This window comes from Atta cephalotes, assembly GCF_000143395.1.
Source record: "Atta cephalotes unplaced genomic scaffold scaffold00002, whole genome shotgun sequence".
In the NCBI taxonomy this organism is placed as follows: Eukaryota; Metazoa; Arthropoda; class Insecta; order Hymenoptera; family Formicidae; genus Atta; species Atta cephalotes.
The window spans coordinates 14,682,385-14,699,729 of NW_012130066.1; positions in this window are offsets into that span (position 1 = coordinate 14,682,385).

Genomic DNA, 17,345 nt, shown 5'->3' on the forward strand with positions numbered 1-17,345 from the left:
ATTAGGTTTATTTGCGTCGCATGCTTTAATATGCTCCAATATGTTCTTGCAATAATACTTATTCACTTCAATGAATTTGTTGGATTGCGATGTGAATAAATTTAGTGAATTTTGCAAGGAATTTTGATAGAGGAAAAAGGATGAAAAGAGAAAGAAGTTTAGTTAAGTAGTTAGTTAGGTAGTAATCATGGCAATGCTAGGTACTTAGTACCTAGTTAGAAATAACTTAGTTATTTCAATGCATGCGCATTCCATTTTGGCCAACTAACATCAAAAGTGCCGACAGAGAGTCACGCTACTGTATATATTGTGCCAGTGACAAATTCATATTACTAAGCACTTTTTTAATAGAATTAATTGATTTATACGTAATTATTAAGTAAATTCGTTGAAAAAATAAGAGTGTTAATGAAATGTGCATAAAAATAAGTTAATATTTAAAAAAATTTATATTAAAGTTTATTTGTCACTAGTCCGTGCCGCTCAGAGTGCGATTACATGTAGCACGATCGCGGTACAGAAATTAACTAAGTAACTAACTAGGTAATAGGAATCGCGCAAACCATGCCGCTTGTTTTTTTTCCTCTATTGACTCTTACATACTGGATGCGGAAACGCTTGTCACGCGACAAAATGTGATGCGGTAGTCAATAAGCTTACAGTTTCTAATGTGTTCATTGATTGCCGCGTCTCATTTTGTCGCGCGGTAATCGTTTCCGCGTCCAGTATACAGAAACCATATTACATGTAGCGCGGTAAGCGGCACGAACTAGTGATAAATAAACTTTAATATGAATTTTTTAAATAAGTGATTGTGATTCGTCCATTTCTTACAGCTTAAGGCTTAAAAATCTATTAAATCTAGGTTTAAAAATTTATAGATTTGGGATAAGGGCTGTCGTACACAAAATTTCTGTAACAGTAACCTTAAGACGTGAACTTAAACTAATAATCAGGATATCGTTTTAGATTTATGTACTCTAACGGAAATAGAAATAGTAGTAAAATTATTCATGAGGCAAATTTTCGCAACCGCCTTATTGCGAGGTTATGGATAAGTTTACTGTTATTCCATTTCCGTTAAACGACATAAAACAATATCCTGATTAGTTCATCGGCTTAAGTTTACATCTTACGGTCACTGTTGTGGAATTTTGTGCGACCCTAAACGAATGTAGGGTGTGTCTTAAGCCCGTATTAGACTACTGACTGCAAGTCGACCCGACTGCCAACTCTGACTGCCGATCAATAATGATCAATCACATTAAATCAATCTTATTGTGATTGGTCCATTATTGGTCGGCAGTTAGGATCCTATGACGCGTATTGTTGTATGCGCGTATTCGGGAATCGAAGGATCTAATCAATCACTAACGATCTGCTGTTTTACGTACGCGATAATTGTATCGTTAATGTCTCATAGAGCGGTTCATGTGTAAGCGGTTTAACGGATCGCCATTCACAGAATTTGCAAATTTTGCAAACAGATCTAATAGAATGATTTTGTGATTGGCGATCCGCTAATCCGCTTAAGGTTAATCCGCGTAAGTTTGTATTCACGAAAGAAATTGATCCGAGATCTCGTACAGAGAATTCTCTTATCTCGAATGATTCTATAATGTCGATTTAATAATTAAATCACTATTCTTTTACAATCGGCAGTGTTAAATATTTGCATCAATCTAATCTAAGTGAATTAACATCGGAGTTTTATATTCAAAATAAAAGTGATTTTATTATCAAATATAAATTCTATTAATGTAATAAGATACAATGTTTAATTGAATAATCAATGAACTCTAGAATGAATAATAGATATAGCAAACTCTGAGATACGACATGAAACAATATTGATTTTTAGATCTGATATCAAGTTTTGTAATAATAAACTTAAACAATAATACAATAGAAAGGTCTTATCAACATCTTATTAGTAATTATTCTAATTATATCTCTAATTATACGCATGATGAGCTCATCAAAGTCCTACGAAAAAAAGGGAAGATCACTGAAAGACGACCTTCTATCTTTTTTATTTATTCGCGCATGCGTATACAGATTAATTCGATCGCAATTACTGTTCTATAGGCAGTGGTTGATTTTTTTACCGCTTTATATTTATTGAAGATTCTTATTGTGAAATTTTCTAACGTCATCAAATAAATATTTATTTTAACAGAAGCGTAGTAAATTATTTATTTACATAAGCATTTGTGTAACGTGTAATATTTCTTCATTTAGAAAACATAAAATATAATAGAATACAAATTTCCAATGACAGTGTGTTCTAGTGGATTATACTATTGGATTGTTCGGAAAATTTGTGCCGATTTTTGGTAGATGGCATAAGGACAGGTCTGAATATATCAGAACGATTGAAAACAAATGACATGCGTACATATCGTAAAAGACGGTACTTCAAGCATACTTGGAAAAAAATTTGGTTGCGATACGTTTGGATACGTTAATTTTTGTTAGTTTTATATGCCTTTGAATATGGAAGAAAACAAAATGCATTTTAAGCATTTAATACTTTTCTTTTACCGAAAAGACAAAAATGCCACGTAAAGAAAGCGTCAACTAAATATTAAAGAAACATAAATAAAAGTATAGATAAGTTCTTCGACAAACACGAGAATGTTCGTTGAATATTAACAGAGCGTTAGGCAATCTAGAAAACGTAAATAGAGCATCATCGAGTTCTTAGAATGTGAATGAAATGTAATCGAGGTCCTTGATAAGCAAATGATATTTTAAAATAATATATTTCATTTATTCGGTAAATATCTAAAAAAAAGTGCTATCTTCTTGGAGCCCTAGGAGCTTACTTCAAAAAATTATTTCATTAGAACACAACTGAAAAATCTTTCAATGCTACGTCTTTTATCTGAGTCTGCGATATTTTAAATTTGAGAAGTTAATTCTCGCTAAGTCCCTCTGGTAGCAGTGTTACTCACGTATTACTCAACAGCGCTTTGTTTACGTTCGTTGTACAATTCAATGATGCTTCGTTTTAAAATAAATTTTTTATCTCTATATCCTAGAAACATACACAAAGTGAATGTATTTAAATCCGTGTATTTTTTGCCGAATGTTTAGGAAGCGTAGACGAAGTACTAATGAATGAAGTGTTTAGGAAGTGTATCAGTACCCAGCAAATGAGAATGGATTAAAATGGATTGAAATTTTTTTCTATCCAAATGCGTATTTTAAATAGCAAATACTTTTTTGGATTTAATTGAATTCAATTGGATTTAATTAGATTTAATTAGATTCAATTGGATGCAATTGGATTGAAAAACTGCATTTCCTATTCGAAATTTTGAACAGTATTCACACTTGTGTTTGTGTACGCAGAAAAAGCTAATATTATTTTTAGATTGAAAGGCATAGAGATATACTCCATGTAATTCTTATAAACGAATAAAAATGCATTCAGAATTGAAAAATATTTTAACATTCGTGAATCAATATTTTTGAAAATTTGAATCAAATGTCTATGTCTTTTCAATCCTGAATGCATTTTTATTCATTTATAGGAATGGCATGGAGCATATCTTTATGCCTTTCAATCTAAAAATAATATTAGCATTTTCTGTGTGCATCGTGAATACTACTCAATTTAGAATTGTGAATAGAAAGTACAGTTTTTTCAATTCAGTTAAATTAAAAAATAATATCAGCAATTTCTGTGCAACGTGAATACTGCTCACTTCAATATTCTGATTATGAAATGCAATTTTTCAATCTAATTGAATAAAAAAAGTTTTTATTTAAAAATGGACCATAAATGTTACTTAAATTATTCAAAATTTTAAGTAAGAAATTTTTTATTTTAATCCTAAAAAAATTGTTCAAAAAAATTGTAACGTAAAAATAATTGAGCTATGTTCTTTTGTTTCTCTTTAATTAGAAGTAAAATAAATCACTGATAAGATAGCAGACAAATTGAATATTTCTGATTTATTTATGTCTATATAATTTGAGAATCATTTGAGGAAATTTGGGAAAAGCATTTAAACATTTGGGAAATAATTTTTCTTGTAATTAACAAATTTTATTATGCGTCAAATTAGAAGCGATTTTATTTAATGTATTTTATGAATGGAATCGATTAGAAATCATTTGGGGAATATGTCTTCATTATTATTTTCATTTGGGAAAAGTCATTATTTGGTAATTCAATTGATTTACGTATTACGAATGATTTATGAAAACGAACAAAGCCTGTAGTATGAGTGTAGTAGGTACAGTATTATACAAAATGAATATAGTAAATTTAAAAAATCGTCAAAACCAATTAAGCCCGCATCTAATTATGTGTAGTAAGAAATTATATACAGTAAGAAATCAACTTAATCATAAACTTAATTATATTCGACTAATTTTCTTTACTTTCAACTGTGATTGGTCAATTCCTTATGGCTTAAGGTTTCTACATTTATTGTACCATCCGAGTGAAGTTTGAGAACGCAGTCTAACATTGGAGTATTCGAATTTCTGAGTAAACTTTGAACGTAAAAATATATAATGAAGAAGAAAATTTGTTAGTAGGTGTTATTTTCTTAATTTGTAAATATTTGTAAATATTATTATTATTTAAATACACTTCAAGAGGAAAAATTTTAATATTCATTCTTTATTTTTGTTATTTTTCAGTAAAGACGAATAGAAGTTTATGTACTAACAAATTTTCTTCTTCATTGTATATTTTTATGTTTAAAGTTTATTATTACTTCGAACTTTTTTATTACTCCGAAATCCGAATATTCCAATGTTAGACTGCGTTCTCAAACTTCACTCGGATGGTACAATAAATGTAGAAAGCCTTAAGTCATAAGGAATTAACCAATCATAATTGAAAGTGAAAAAAATTAGTCGAATATAATTATAATTAAGTTGATTTCTTACTGCACATAATTTTTTACTACGCATAATTAGATCCGGGCTTAATTGGTTAATTTTTGACGATTTCAGATTTACTATGTTCATTGTACTATAGCTACACTCATACTACACTCGGGTTTCGTTTTCGTAATGTGTAAATCAATTGAATTACCAAAGTGACTTTCCCTAAAATAAATATGAAAGAAATGAAAATAATAATGAAAACGTCTTCCCCAAATAATTTCTAATCGATTCCATTCATAAAACACATTAAATAAAATCGCTGTCTGCTAACTTGATGCATGATAAAATTTGTTAATTTCAAGAAAAATATTATTTCTCAAATGTTTAAATGCTTTTCCCAAATTTCCTCAAATGATTCTTAAATTATATAGACATAAATAAATCAGAAATATTCAATTTGTCTGCTATTTTGTCAGTGGTGTAAATGATCGATGTGAACACTCGCAGATCAAGAGTGCGTTCGGGGAAACACTATTCGCGCTATGGATGCAAACGCTACCAACGCTATTCTTAGAGCCAATAGCGCAATAGCGTTAGTAAGCTCCACGAACAATTCTAGCGTAGCGTTAGTAGTATTTAACTAGAAAGATATATTTGTTGAGATTAAGTTAATGTAGAGGATTCTGTTTTCAATTACCACCCAAACTTTTCCCTATAATTAAAATTTTTAAGGTATTGTTTTGTAAAGTATTTATAACGTAAATTTTTTATTTTCTCGTAGTCAATAATAGAACGCAATCTCAATTGCAATCTCTATGATAGCTTTTGCCGCTAGGCCGAAATGAACAATGTAAACTAGATCAAAAAATTAATAGTTACACTAAATAAATTAATTAGATAAAAGGAAGAACTCTTGAGTATCCATTGTCAATTTCAGAAGAAGAAATATATTTATATCTAATAAAGACCTTAGCATCTACAGCGAAACATCCTGCCGCGTTATACCGCAATAGTAACTTTTTTCCGTACACAGGAATTAAAAATTGTCAATAACAAGATACTTCTGACTTTCACATTTTGATAATGAAATCAAATACATAAATTGAACTTCGCAGAAATTTTGAAAAATTGAAGATGATTTACACAAGCAAGAATTATGTTCAACTTAGTAGCAAGCAGAGATTAAAATTGAGATTGCATTCATTATGAAAATTTGATATTTACACATTACGTATATACGTTTACTCTACGAAATTCTAAAAGGGAAAAGTTTGATGGCACTCGAGAACAGAATCCCCTCAAACATTAATCTAACTTTGATGAATGTTAAATGCTATCAACGCTAATTCACGAATCTGTAAACGCTAATGCTACCAATACACTACCAATACATAAGGAATAGCATTGATAGCGCGCAGTTGTGATGTAATACGTTACCATTAATGACGTCATGTTCGTGTTAGCGCTTATTTATGCAGCTCCGCGAACAGTTTATAGCGCTAAATAGCGCGAATAACGTCTCCTCGAATGCACCTGTAGTGTATTAGTAGCGTTAACATTTGCATAATCCATGAACGACCCTAGCATAGTGTTGGCAGTGTTTAACATTTGTCAAGATTAGATTAATGTTTGAGGGGATTCTGTTTTCGAGTGGCACCAAACTTTTCTCTCTTTAGAATTTCAAAGAGTAAACGTACGTACATCACATGTGAATTTTCAATTTTATCGTAATGAACGCAATTTCAATTTTAATCTCTGCAATTGATTGCTTGCTACTAGGAGTGAACTGCTACTGGAGTGAACATAATTTTTGCTTGTGTAAATATCATCTTTAATTTTTCAAAGTTTCTGCGAAGTTTACTTGTGTATTTGATTTCATTACAAATGTGAAAGTCGGAGATATCTATTGTTACTGGCGATTTTTAATTCCCGTATATGGAAAAAAGTTACTATTAGTAAGTAGGATATTCCGCAGATGCTTAAGGTTCTTATTAGACATAGATATGCTTCTCAAATCGATAATGGATGTTCAAAGACTTTTCCTTTTATCTGATTAATTTTTTCAGTGTAACTATTAATTTTTTTAACTAACATTGTTCCGGCCTAATAGCAAGTCATCATAGAGATTGCAACTGAGATTGCGTTATTCACTACGAGAAAATTAAAAATTTACGTTCCATTTTACAAAACTCTAAAAATTTAAATTACAGAGAAAAGTTTAGTCTGTGATTGAAAACAGAATTCCCTACATTAACTTAACTCGACGAATGTTAAATTTCTCTGGTTAAATGTTATCAACGCTACGCTAGGATCGTTCATGGAACTTGCTAACGCTATCACGCTATTGGCTCCACGAACAGCGTTGATAGCATTTGCGTCCATAGCGCGAATAGTGTCTTCCTGAACGAACTTATCTCAGAAGAAATAACGCGTTGATAGCACGCAGTTGTGACGTAACACACTACTTAGGCTGTTTTTCAGCTAGAGACATTACACTGTGTTCCATTGTGTAAAGTATTTGTTGGAACGAAATTTAGTTTCATAATGTAACACCAGAATCATTGCAGTCTATTCTTCCATTCTATTCTATAATTATATTTAGCGTATCAATAATAGATTTATGATTTTTATTTAGACTTAAGTTATAATTTTTTCAGAATTAACGATTTTTGAAAGTTTCATTGCAAAATAAGTATGGCTACCAAAGAGTTGTGTCAAGCATTTCATCATGAACTGCTATCCTGTCAAGAATCTACCTGCTGAAGTTGGTCACGACATAATAAAGAAAGTTATGACAGATTCACATCTGACAGATTCAGACCAAAATCTGCTTGAAGTTGCCAGAAGCTTCTTCTCAGAAGGCAAACGTCGTACTTTAATATAATTCCAAAAATTGGAACCTCCTCCTTGGTGAAACGAATCATGGTCGCAAGCGGTGCATAACAGAAAAATGGCTATCAGGAAACTTATCTCAATACCCACAGAGGAAAATTACCTTAGTTTCTCGCATTGATTGTTTTAAGAAACTCTCAGAACAAAATTGTGAACAGCTTTAAAAGCAAAACTCTCACTAGTTAGATTTTGAGCCTTAATCAAATGTTTCAAAAGAAAGGCGTCACAGCGATGATAATTCATCTCAGGTCCTCATACAAGCTTAGCATATAAATCATAGAGGCAATGCCAAGCTATGCGTCCCGTCTTCCTATAATAATTGTCCCCTCTCATAGAAATGAAGCAACCAAAATTCAAACACATATACATGATTAGATCCTTTGACTCTAAAAGAATTTAGGGATGCATTTACATCATTTCGCAAAAACTCCGCTCCAGGATTAGATCAAATCAGGTATAAAATGTTAGAACAATTACCCATAGAGTACAAGACCTATCCACTATTTATGTTCACTGAAATTTTTCTTCAAGAAATCTTTCCAAGCTCGTGGAAGATTTCTTTGGTAGTACTCATACTTAAACCTAGCAATAAAACGATTAGACCTATATCACTAATGTCGTGCGTATGCAAACTCATGGAACAAATTCTTTATCAGAGGCTAAGCTGGTTCATAGAATCTAGATTTATAGAATCTAGGCCGATCCTATCTGAAGCGCAGGTGGGCTCAGAGCCTTTAGAGGCTGCGATAACTTGGCCACTTGATCACAACAGTGAGATCTGGATTCCTAAATCAATTGATTACAATCGCAGTATTTCTGGACATTGCAGCATTTGACAACATAGATCCATCCATTCTCTTAGAAGATGATCTGAAGGAAATAGGCAATTCTGCTCACTTTAGAAAATTTGTTGAAAACCTTATCAGTGTGAGATATTTGAACTTCGTAATAGATGGCGAACTTCATGGTCCATATAACACATATAAAAATACGCCTCAGGGATCTATCTTAAGCTCTTTACTATTTGATATATACCTTAGAAATTTAGATCAATAGTTGCATTCCGATACTTGTTCCTTATTTTCTACAATATGCAGACGACATGGTGCTATATTCCATGCATCCAAACAATGCTATTAAATTTAATTCCCCTTAAATCTAATTCTCCCTAAACAAAATATATGAGTACCTAAAAATACAGGAACCTGGAGATATCTCCCGTCAAATCCTCTTGGATTGACTTTACACAGAGCAATGTAGTCAAGATTTTACCGAAATTATCCATCAATGGGAGTTCCTAGATGCATCGTTTTCTGGGAATCATACTGAACTACAATCTGAAAGGCAGGCACCACCTTAGGTACCTAATCGACAAGGGCAGAAAGATCTCTGGCATCATAGCGATTCTGTCGGGCATGGTCTAGGGCTTCCATCCTGGTCTTCTCCTTACTATTTACAGAGCCACATTCCGTGCTGTGGAATACAGATGCCAATTCTTCACCTGAAATTCATCTACCTGATTTCATCAAGTTACAGCGGTTGCAATATAAGGTAATCAGAAAGACAATGGGATATCATCGATACCGATAAATATCATTTCTTTGGCAGAGGCCAAATCAGCCTTAACATTAGACTCAACTTAATTGCCTCTAAATTTATTTTCATGGCCAATAAATTTAGCTTATAAATCCTTAGAGGAAATGGAGATTGTAGCCATCCGAAGAAACTGTAAAACTGATGTCATTAAGGGCTCCAGGCTCTTCAAATACTTTGTGACTATCCGTTGCGAAAAGAACATAACACACGCTCCATATATCCACCAGCATACTGGCATTCTTATGAAGTCTTCTCTCTCAAAATCGATTATATTAATGATATGCACGATTCCAACAAAAAAGACAATCCCAGTTTAGTAATAGCAGATTTCCATAAGCTTTTTTAATATAGACAAAATGCCATTTTCTTTTACACCGACGGAACGAGGCGCCGTAAGAGCAGCTACTTTCTCACCTAACATGGAAGATCTCTATTAAACATAAAATTACCTAAAATCTCCATTTTCTCAGCTGAGTTATGGGCCATATTACAGGCCATTCAGGCAATTGGAGATCTTGATATTACAAAGAGCATTATATTTTCAAACTCAGAAAGCCCTTTGCAGTCCCACAAGAGTGCAGCGTAATTACATAATCTACTACATCAAACAAGTTTATTGCGATATCATCAAGCAGGGCAAAGAGGTGACGTTCTTCTGAGTCCAGCACATTCCAGTATACCAGGCAACGAAGCCTGATCAAGTTGCTAAATCAGCTGCAGTAGAGGGATACAAATCATTCTTCAAAATTCCTTACGAGGACCTTCTAGCAGTGTCGACTGTCCAAGCGAATAAGCAAACTGAAGCATACATGAAACTTCAACCACTAAGGGCATTCTTTATTATGAATACTTTTATACTTCCAAAAAAACATGTTTCATAAAGTCTCTCTGTCAAGAGAAAAAATAGTTCTTGTTAACCGTCTAAGATCGAATCATATAAATATTAATGAGAACCTTCACTGAGAATGATATAATCATCAAATGATAGAATCACCGGTTTATCCCTGTAGGGATCCCTGCCAAACAATTAATCATCTCCTGTTCCATTGTGAGAAATTTAATCTGAATTCGTCTCCTATTCGTAATTATATTACTAATAAATTCCCTAATTCCTTTCCGAACCTACTCTCTGCTCTTCATTCCTCTTTCCGACTGTGGCGCCTGCTATTGGCTTACATGAAGATCAATTGAGCTTTTTTTTTAGATCTCCTTTGCTCCTCTCCCTTCTCTCCTATGGCGGCTTATTGCTGGGTGGCAGCAGGCGTCTGGAAATAGGGAAAGGAGCAATCACTTCGATCGAAACTCTAGCAGACTGGTAACCTCCTCACAATTTATAACTAGTACCGCGGACCTCAGTAGTCTAGTCTCATCCTATGAGATGCCTGGCCAATACACCAAGAAGAAGAAGAAGAAGAAGCTACGATTGCATCGTGCGCTTAGTCTGGCTAAGTCCGCGATCTATACGATAGGTGTCCTTATTTAAAGAGTGCATTCGTTTATGCAGTAGATAGATATTTTCTGCTTTCTTATCTGCTAGTGACTATGTCACATGACTTAAATTTAGCGAATGAATCTGAGTGCAAATCCATTATTTAATCAGCTGGATTTGAACATCTTTTGAGAATAGCATAACCTACGAGTTTGTGAGCTTTTATCGAGCTTTTATTACAGAGAACAATCATTCTCTCCTTTTCTTTTCTTCCTTTTCGATTCATTGCGCGGTTTATTGGTCTCTCTGGACCTATATTTTCCCCCGCACACGATAGTTTCAGACGGGGAGGGGGGGGGCTTCGCAACATTGATCGTTCTGTTTCCTTTTCTTTCTCTTCCTCTTCTTTCACTTTTAATTCCTCCTTTGTCTTCTAACACCATAAATTCCAATGATTTCAACTTTCCTGGTGTTTCAGAACAAGAACTCCTAAAAAATCTTATTCAAGAAACGGGCATTTACGTCTCGATCACATGTGTCACCAGAAACGCTATTGCGTCATCTCTTGATTTCAATAAGAAACTTATATCTCAATCATTCACAGAGTCTTCAAAAATGCAAATTTCAGAAGTTATAAATACTAGAAAACGAATTGTTTCTAATCTGGTAGACTGCAACGAGGAAACTTCGAGCGCTACACCACCAAAGAAATTGTCAGATATTCCTAACCAATCTATATAATCGGAGCCACCCAGTCAGAAATAATTTCTCGAAAAGATGTCGTTTCGATGTCGAAAATAAAAGACAAAAATTTTCGAAATTTCTATTGATTTCGATAGATTTTTGACTCCAATTAATTTTCGAATTGGAAATAAAATCTTGAATTGATCTAGTCAGCATAAAAATAAACACTTAGTGCCACTAATGCAATAAGTAAATTCGACAAGTAGTGTCACTACTAGCGTAGTGGTGGAGAAAATTCATTAAAGTTTCATTGAAATTTTATTGAAAATAAGTATTATTGATTAGCATCATATTTCAGAGGATATACGATAAAGTTATAATAAAAAAATTTATTTTATGAATTCGAGAACTAATTTTATGATGCAACCACGCGCGGTCACCCATCCGAGTCCGAACCTTCACTTATCATACTTCATTTCTGTAATCGTACGGGAACTACTCTTTCGAAGAACCATGAATACTTATATAATGCTAATGGATGTATAATTATAATAACATATCTGTTCAAAAATATTGTGAAAAAGGCGGAACACATAAAAAAAATATAATTAATGTTAAATATAGTAATATATTAGGTGTACAATTTTACTTCCGTCGTTTTCCTATAGATGGCGGTAAGTGGTGGTCGAAATAAATAGATCATAGACGTCATACAATAAACTTGGGCATCTGTCAACATAACCCCATAGAAATATTAGTCGATTTGTGTCTGCATCATAAGATTATTCTCGATTGAAAATGTCAGTTTACGAGCCAAATTCTCGTCATTTGCGGGAGGTTTTAATTTTTTGTTTCAATATGAAGAAATCTGCGGCTGAGGCTCATCGAATGCTCTCAAATACTTATGGTGAGGCCGCTATTAGTGAAAGAACGTGTCGTGAGTGGTTTCAACGCTTCAAGAACGGTGATTTTGACGTCCAAGGTCATGCTCTGTACTTGGTGGGACTAGCTCGGCGTAGTGTATTATGAACTGTTAAAACCGACTGAAACAATCACAGGCGATCGGTATCGAATGCAATTGATGCGTTTGAGCCGAGCATTGAAAGACAAACGGCCGCAATACGAGAGACACGATAAAGTGATTTTGCAGTAGTGACAATGCTCGACCCCATGTTGCGAAAGTGGTCAAGACATACTTGGAAACGTTGAAATGGGAAGTCCTACCCGCCGTATTCTCCAGACGTTGCTCCCTCTGACTTGTTTCGATCAATGGCACACGGCCTGGCTGACGAGCACTTCCGGTCTTATGAAGAAGTAAAAAATTGGATTGATTCGTGGATAGCCTCAAAAGATGACCAGTTTTTTCGACGTGGGATTCGTACGCTATCCGAAAGATGGGAGAAAGTAGTGGCCAGTGATGGACAATACTTTGAATCATAAATGTATAACCAGTTTTTTACAATAAAGCCTCGAATTTCGGAAAAAAAACGGCGGAAGCAAAGTTGTATACCTAATATATTAAATAAACTACAAAGTACAAATAAAAGTAATGTTATTCAGCAGGAGGAATAATAAAATAAGATACAAAGAATTACTAGAAGAAAAGATATAGACTTTATCGACAATTGTAAAAAATGTTCCGATTCATATAAAAAAATTCCACAATTTTCTAAAAAGTTATAAAATTATCTATAAATTCTGAAAATTTTTAAAAATGCTTTTATGATTAGAGCGATATTGCAATTGTCGAAATAAAATTGAAAAAAATTTTGATTTGACCTTTGAAAATATTCAAAATATAAGATTACGTATCACAAATTTATACCAAAAATGTATCAAACTCTTATTGCATTCTCTACATACGTAATTTTTTATCACTCGAAAATGTTGAAATTTTGAGCAAGTTTCGAATCGACAATTTTTCCATCGAAACAATATCTTTTTGAAGAACTATTTCTGACTGGGCACCTTAATCATGCCAACGTTCTGTAAATACAGATATTACAAACTTGATGAACGCTTCTCAATCTAAGATTGCCCCGATTCTTTACCGATCTCAAGATAAAAGTGTTTATGTAGTTACGTGTATTCTACTAATCGCGACAGCTTCATCCATCCTTTGATTAGTAGCATCATTGCCAAAGTACACATTCTCGACATTACTGAGATTAAGAAGATTGGCAAAGGAAAAATTTTCGAGGTTACTTCATCCGCCAACGCTGCCAACAGAATTATGGAAAACCCTATCTTCGCTCAACATAATCTTCGTGCTTTCATTCTTGCATACAAAGTTCTCAAGACAGAGGTTATTCAAGATGTTCTAGTTGAAATTGATATCGAAATCATTCGCTCTAACATCGAAGCTTCTCGTTGTAAAATTCTCGATATTCAAAGACTTAATCGCAGAGTCAACCAGAATGGTAAATCCGAATATATTCCCTCTAAAACCTTATCAAATTTGCAGGTCAAAGATTTCCTTCCAAAGGAGGTCTTCATTTTTAAAAGACAAAAACTCCGCCCATACATTCCTAAGCCTAAAATCTGCTTCTCTTGTTATTGTGTCGGACACGAAGTGTCATAGTCAGAATATGCAAAAGCGAACCTAGATGTCTCAACTGTGGCAGCAAAAAACATGCTAAAAACGAATCTTGTGTAAGTGCATCAACTGTCAGGGTAACTATAGTGCCATCTTTAAAGCATGTCCTCTCATTCTTAATCACGAACGTATTATTGGCCTGGCGACTACTGAAAATATTCCTTTGACGTTAGGAAAATTGTAACTCACCTAACTCGAATTGCGATCTTAACTCAAGTAATTTCCCTTCGCTTTGAAAACAAAGTCACGTAGGTAACCTCGCTAATTTTGAATCTTACAACCCTTATGACTTGTTACATAATAATGCATCGCTTAATTCTTTCAGATCTTATGCCGATGCTGTTAACTCTCAAATGAATTTCCCCCAAAAGACCTACATAGTAATTCTTCGAACAAGCGCCCGTCCACACAATTTACCAAACATATCTTCTTCTTCAAATAACTTCAAATAGCAGGGGCTCAATTTCGCTCTCCTGGCTTCGATATTGAAGCGCATCACAACGCTCTTTGGGAGCCTAATGATAAGCCCTCGCAATTCTTCAGCAATGGAGTTTCCCTCCAGAACACTTCCCCTTCTTCTAGCAATTCCCCTTCCTCGGCAAACTTTTGAACCTCTCTCTTCTTTAATAATATTATTCACTTAATTGAACTTATTAATTTTTTGCAAACGAACGACGCAGCTAAAATTATTAGTACTATCCTTTTACTCATATCGAATGTCACTCCTCAGCCCTCCCCTCCTATTCTCCTCATCATTCCAGTATGCCTTCAAATTTTAATCATAATGTTCGTCATTACTCTGATAACTTCTCGTCTAATCACGTTTCTCCTTCTATGCCTATCGAAGAAGACAATTTTCGGATCTAGATCACTCTCAGAATCTTTCTTACGTTTTCTCTCTCCGATAACTTCGGTTCCTCCTTATTCTAACAAACACCCCCGCAGTAACTTTAGGAACTTTTTTAAAGATCTCAAACTATTATAGTGAAATTGCAGGGGGAGCTAGATGTAACCTGGCCTCTCTCCAATCCATTTCCCACAATTTGACATCATTGTTTGCAGAAATCTCTGGTCAAATCTGATAACATCTTTAACATTCGAGACTTCATAGCCATTAGATTAGACATTTCTCAACCTGGAGATAGAGGCGTCTGTATCCTAATAAAAAAAATCTTATTTTTAATCTTCCTTCTTTTTCCCATCCTTTTGTAGAATTCATTGTCATCAAACTTCTTTCTCCTAAGGATCCCATTATTATTGTTAATATCTACAGACACTCAGATCAAAACACTCCCTCGTTCTTATTCAGACCTCATTAATCAATTTAAAAAATTTAAGTTATTCTTTATTGTTTGTTGGAGACCTCATGCTCATCACCATGAATGAGGATGTATCAACACATCAATTTTAAGTATCAAGCTTTTCAAAGCTATCACAACTTAATTATTCTCAACAAAACTTCCACCTTCGTTCATTCCTCATCCCACTCTGCTATTAATATTGATCTTGTTATTGCATCTTCTCCTTATGTAAAACGCAAGTCGAAACAGATATTTATGGCAGTCGATCATCGTCCGGTTATTACGGAATTTCAATTTTTCACTTCAATACTCACTTAAATTTTGCTACAAACTTTCTCTAAAATCACACGATCTAAATAATCTCTATTTTTAAATCTAACGTTTCAGACGCCCTTTCGTTTATGGACGCTTCTCCCATAGCCCGTTATAATAAATTTTCCTCATTCATTCTCGAATCTGCTAGAAATTTTGTCCCTGTTAACAAAAGGCTTCCGAGCAGTCAGATTTATTCAAGCTAGCCTGATCCCTCTAATGGAACAACGTATATTCCCAAGCCGTTGATCAACGTGTCTTCAAGGATCCTCAAACATCTTTCTTCGGAAACTTACCTTTTCAAAACCGCAGAGAATGCTCTCAAACCTTAATTCACAATAAACGCACTAACTAGCATAACCTAGTGAGTGGTTTCAGTGACCGCACCCTATCCGCACAGATCTGGTCTTTCATCAAGAGTTTCAAACGTAATAAACATAAAGTCTCTAGTAACGATCTGAAATTTCAGCAAAGTTCTTATGACGCGATCTTTAAACTATGTCCTCCTCCTTTCCACAATTTTACAAAGTCCATAGAAGTCATGGAAGGACGCCCAGAATCCGGACATTTTTTCCCAGCTCAATGAGCCTTTCCTTGACGATCTTATAAGAGCCTTATTCTTATCTTTTGTCCTCTTCTCCTGGACTTGACTAAATTGATTACTCCATCATTCTCAATCTATCCTCTGAATAGACTCTCTCCTGGGAATTTTCAATGATATCTTTGCTCTCGGTTGTCTTTCCTGACTCCCTTGTCCTCATTCTTAAACCTGATATCTCATCAGTTAGACCTATCTCACTAATCTCTTGTTTTACCAAACTTATGGGACGTTTAATATACTTAGATTTGTGGTATATCGAATCTCGCTCCATTCTCCCACAAACTCAGTTAGGATTTAGATCATTTAGATCTTGCGCGGATAACACACTTACCAACGTTAGATCTGGTTTTTGAACCATTCTTCCACTGTGGCAATTTTCATTGACATTGTGAGCGCCTTCGACAATATTGATCCACATACTTGTTAATGATCTTCTTGATATAGATATTCCAGCTTACATCAGAAAATTTATCGAGAATTTCATTGGCAGACGACGATTTAAGCTTTGTGATCAACAGTACGTTGGTAGACCTCTTTAATTCATTTAAAGACACTCCACAGGGTTCTACTCCCCCTTCTATTTAATATCTACCTTAAGGACATGTCCTCTCAGATACACACTAATGCTAATTTACTACAATGTGCCAATGATGCTGTCCTCTACTCTACGCAATGGAATGTCAATAACGCTATCAAATTTGTTCAACACTCGCTTAATAATATTTACGCATATCTAAGAAGCAGAGATCTGAATATCTCTCCCACAAAATCCAAGTGGATCATTTTTAGCCAGAATAAGAACATTTCTCCTATTGGGAATACAAATTAATTCGGTCCGTTTCCCTAAAGATAGCTCCAGCTGTTGTGAATGGTTCATAGTGACAGCTGATTTTGGTGGTTTCAGAGAGGTTAAACATCTGCTAATAATGTTCAGTTTATTCAATTTCAATAATATTCAGTTTCGTTTTGAGTTTCATACAAAAACTTTGATTTTTACTGTATTTGAAATGTCGAATTTTGTGTTAACCAAATAGCATTTGCGGGAGGTTTTGATTTTCTGCTTTAATTGGAAGAAAAGTGCGG